Source organism: Gossypium arboreum, chromosome 3 (genome assembly GCF_025698485.1).
Source record: "Gossypium arboreum isolate Shixiya-1 chromosome 3, ASM2569848v2, whole genome shotgun sequence".
In the NCBI taxonomy this organism is placed as follows: Eukaryota; Viridiplantae; Streptophyta; class Magnoliopsida; order Malvales; family Malvaceae; genus Gossypium; species Gossypium arboreum.
Genome location: NC_069072.1, coordinates 12,580,116 through 12,585,092, shown reverse-complemented (window position 1 = coordinate 12,585,092; position 4,977 = coordinate 12,580,116).

Below are 4,977 nucleotides of genomic sequence, written 5' to 3'. Positions count from 1 at the left end.
TTGGTTAAGAAACATTATTGCGGATGTTTTTTTTCCACAGAAGGGACCTACTCCAATTTTTTGTGACAACAATTCAGCTATAAAGTTGTCAAATGATCCTGTCTTGCACAGAAGAACGAAACACATAGATGTAAAATTTCATTTCTTGAGAGATCTCACGAAGAAGTGAATTATAGAAGTTGTTTACTGTAGAAGTAAGGATCAAGCTGCTGATATTTTCACCAAACCCCTCAAGATTGAAAGGTTTATAAGTTGAGAAAGCTGTTGGGAGTTTGCATATTGAGGGAGAGATCGCATGATGAAGTTACTTAAACTGGAAATCTGCTTTCAGTTTAAGGGAGGGATTGATGGAAAATTAATCACACCACGTTTCTATCTTCTTCTTTTTTTTAATTAAGTGTTATGGTTAGACTTCTATTTTTAGCAAGTTTGTTAGTCAAATAAGTTTGTTTAATCTTTATGGGATTTTTCTGTTTTCATTAATTTGTTAGTAGAGAATCTTACTTCCATGATTTAGTTTCTCTGTAAGCCTATATAAAGGCATAATTGTTGAAGTTAATAACAGTGAATTGATTTTGGTTATCTTCCTCTCTTTTGTTAAGTACTCCTTTAAATTTTGTTATCAGTGGGCCCAATTGTTTTATCCCATCAGAGCTAGAATCCTCATCTTATCGAAGATATCCCCCCACACACTTCGTAATAATGGCTAGATGGCAAGTCCAACACGTTAATATCATCTTACACGAGACCCCTACTATAAATACCTCCACAAACAAAGAAAAGAGGATCGACTAAAAAAGAATACTAAATCTACACTCTTTCAGTCGTTAGCATTCACGTATTAAAATAAAAATGCATGAAAGATAACAAAATGGAGTTTTGGTTGAATGGTAAATTTAAGGTTTTGCTAATTTAATTGATGTGGATTCAAATTCTACCATATGCATATTTTATTGGTTTTTGTTAAAATAAAAAGATAAATACCGTCAAACAATATAACTTATTTAAATTACTAAAGAACATTTTCGTAATTTTCCTAACCAAATTGGTGTCTGGTTGGCTCATGACACTAACTCAATTAGGGATTTAAATAATATATAATAAATAATAAAACTTATGGTTTGAAACTAATTAACAATAACACATGAAATATGTACAATATTAAAATAAAAGAAATATATTAAATTGAGAGTAAAATGAAATTTAAACACGTTAATATATCATATTAAAAATTCTAAATACAGTACAATTGTTTATCATGATGTTATCATTAATCTTGAGTTAGTTGAATTGACTTATGACACCAGCTCAATCAACAACATTATCAAGATACTAAAAATCTTATCACACCCCTATGTGTATGAAAACCACATATTTAGAACACGTATGTGTGTTTAAAAATAGTAATATATATTATTGATGGAAGTAATAAAGTGTGCAAAATGAAATTAAAATGTATAAAAAAATTAAAAATAAAACTTTGGTTGAGTGGTAAATGTAAATTTCTACTAATTGGACTAATATGTAGTTTATCCCTGAACTTGTCCAAAAGTACTGACCACCTCCGAACATGCGAACGTTTAGAGTAAAAATCGTGCAAATAAGAATATATAAAATCAATGTGGTATCTTCAAGTGAACATGTCAAATTTTAATATAGTTTTGTGTTACAACGGAGCATAGAGAAGTATTCCAAAAATCGCAATCAAGGGAGGTTGAATTAAATCTAAATATATTATCTACACTAACAAGTTTAAACAGTAATCACCAAAAATCATATTACGATAATTAAAATTAAGTATTAAGATTGTAAAATAAAACTAACTATTAAAAACAAAGTTGACAAATAGAAATCTCTCAACTAACAAAGGAAGATTAACTTGCTTCAATAATTACAATTAAAAATAAAATATAAATACAATAAAATATGAAAATGAAATACAAATATAATATAACTATATAAACACACCAAAAATTAACTTAGTCAAGTTACATAAAATAATTAAATATTAATTTACAATGAAAAATATGTAACATATAAATTTATAAAAAAATTTAAGAATCAAATGAAATTGTAGTTAATTGAAAATTAGGATGTTTTAGTTTGAATCTTATCGATTTCACATTATTTTCGATAAATACTTAATTAAATTGAGATTCAGTTAAAGGATAACATCAGTTTAGTAAATCCTTTAATATAACATTAGATTTTGTTGCAAACACAAAATGAGTGAAAGAAACACATAATATTAAAATTAAATTTATAAAAATAATAATTGGTTTATAGGTGAAATAAACATTTTTAGACTTTCGTTTTATTATTAGAGATTGTATTTTAGTTGTTTTATTTAAACATTTTATACAAAAATAATAAAAGATGAAAATATAATTATATTACATTAATTAAAATAGGGTTTTTAAGTAATTTTTAATTGAGTTTGTGTGAATTTGACTTGTAATAATAAAACACTTTGGTTAAAATATATTCTTCAGATATTTGAAATTTAATCCATTAATCTCTTTATTTATTGGATTTAAAATTCAAGACCAATTAATAACATTATTAAAATTATTTTGTTAAATTTAGTGGAGTAACATTATACTCACTTGATAGTTATGAAAGAAAGAAAATGAAATAGATCTACCATTTCTTAAAATCTCTCTTCTCATTCAAAATCGTGGTATAACATTTATCCCTCCTGATCTGATCATGAAATAGATGAAATAAATCAAAAAAATAGATTTTTGTTTAAGAATGAAATCTTATTGGAACTGCCCAGTTCATCCGTCGGAACCATATCACATCCCGGATCTGACGAAATAGGATGAATTGAGACTGTATTTTGTAAATACGTAATTATCTTGAATATATTAACTACTTCTTTATTTTTCAATCGCCTGGAAGGGACAAAAGAAACATATTGTTCTTTCTTCAACAATTTCTGATTTCTAGTGGACCTCTCAGTGTGGTTTGAACCCAGATGAAGTCCTGACCATCTATCAGAGAAAAAAGAACGAATGGATCTTATAGGATTCCCAAGAAATCTTTCTATTTCTTCCAGAAGCAGATGATTATTCATCTGCTTCTCACGTTCCGTGAATAGTCGGGACATTGAGGAATATCTAGAAAGACACTTAGGGAATCGGTCTGATTCTATCTCCGTTCGTTCCGTTTGAAGAAAGGAAGAATCCCAAAGAATCGAGTTGTAATAAACTTAAATTTAATGAAAGAATTTTAACAATATTAATAATTCAACATTATAAACTTAAATTCTAAATATATTAAGAGTAAAATTACTTACTGTATGTTTTAACCAAACATTTTGTATACGTATAGATATACAAATACGAGACATGCACAAATTGACGCTGTTTTCTTTTTCCAGTCAATTTTGAAGACATATATAATCCTTGTCCCTAGGGGAACTTAAGTTCAACTCCTCTCTAACTTGCCTTCATTCTTCCTCTTGTAATGCCTCTTAAGCTACTCAATCTCCACTACTCCAGAAATGGAAATAAAAACTTCCACTTCCACAGTAAACATCACTGTCTGAATTCCACTATATATATACCCTCTACCTTTTTACTGAAATTCCATCTCCATTTCATCAACAAAAAAACCTTGTAACAAGGTTTAAGTCAACATGAAAATGTGTTGTTTTATTTCTTCAACTATGCCTTGGTTTAACTCTCCTATTGGGCCTTGCTAAACCAGACCCTGACCCACTTCAAGATTACTACATTGCAGACACTAAATCCCCTTTGTACCTCAATGGTGCACCCTATCTCAACCCAACTCTGGCTCATTCCTCCCACTTCACCACCTCGGCTCTAGCCAAAGCCGGTGACACCAAGGCTAACCAATTCGGCTTCAATGTCACCCTCACCACCCTTGCAAATTTGCCTGGAATTAACACCATGGGCCTCACCATGGCCCATGTCGACATAGCAGCTGACGACCTTATTCTGCCCCATTCCCACCCTCGGGCCTCTAAAGTCACCATTTGTCTTCAGGGTGTTATCCTTGTGGGCTTTGTGGATACCTCTAACCGCTTATTCACTCAAAAACTTGAGCCCGGTGACTCCTTCGTTTTTCCCAGAGGACTCATCCATTTTCTGTATAACATGGAGCCAGAGAAGCCTGCTTTGGCTATCTCTGGGCTCAGTAGCCAAAACCCAGGCGCACAAATAGCTTCAAGGGCCGTTTTCGTATCCAATCCACCTATTCTCGAAGTTGTTTTGGAAAAGGCATTTCAAATCAGCCGCCAGGACATTGCCAAGATACGCAAAAACCTTGGCGGCTGACCTATGTGATTGTTTGTTTCTCATTTCTTTTTCTTTTTTTTTTTTTTGAAATGGGATCGTTGCATATTATTATTTGATTCTTGCCTTTGATCATGATGTAGGAAAAAAAATGATAGTTCAAGTCTTTATTCACATAAAATAGACCTTCCAACAGTCGTATAATTGTGTATTATTATTAACATTATTAGTTTTTTTAAATAAAATAATCAAGGAGGTGTGAATTATTTGTTTATTACGGTTGCTTGTAAAGGGAGTTTAACAAATAATTTATGTTTGAATGGAAACTAAATTAATATTTAAAAAAAAAAAGAACAAAAGAATTCAAGTAACCTAAAAGTTGCGTGTTCATCTTCATCATAAAATATTCTGGAAAGAAGCAATTCAGTGTACAAATATGGTAAAAATGTAGTAAAACCCAATCCGTTATTTCCAGATTTGATTCTTTGAATTGTGTAAACAATGTCTTGGTTTCCCATGTGAAAATTTTGAAGTGTTAGGTGTGAAGAAGCATGTGATGAAATGGCAATTCACAATTGGATTGGAAACTATGAAAATCAATCAAAACACTCATGTTAGGCTAAACCAGAATAACAGATATGACGTTATCTAAAATGGATTGATTGGACATTGACAAATTCCACAAAAATGAAAATACTAGAACAGTCGTATGTCA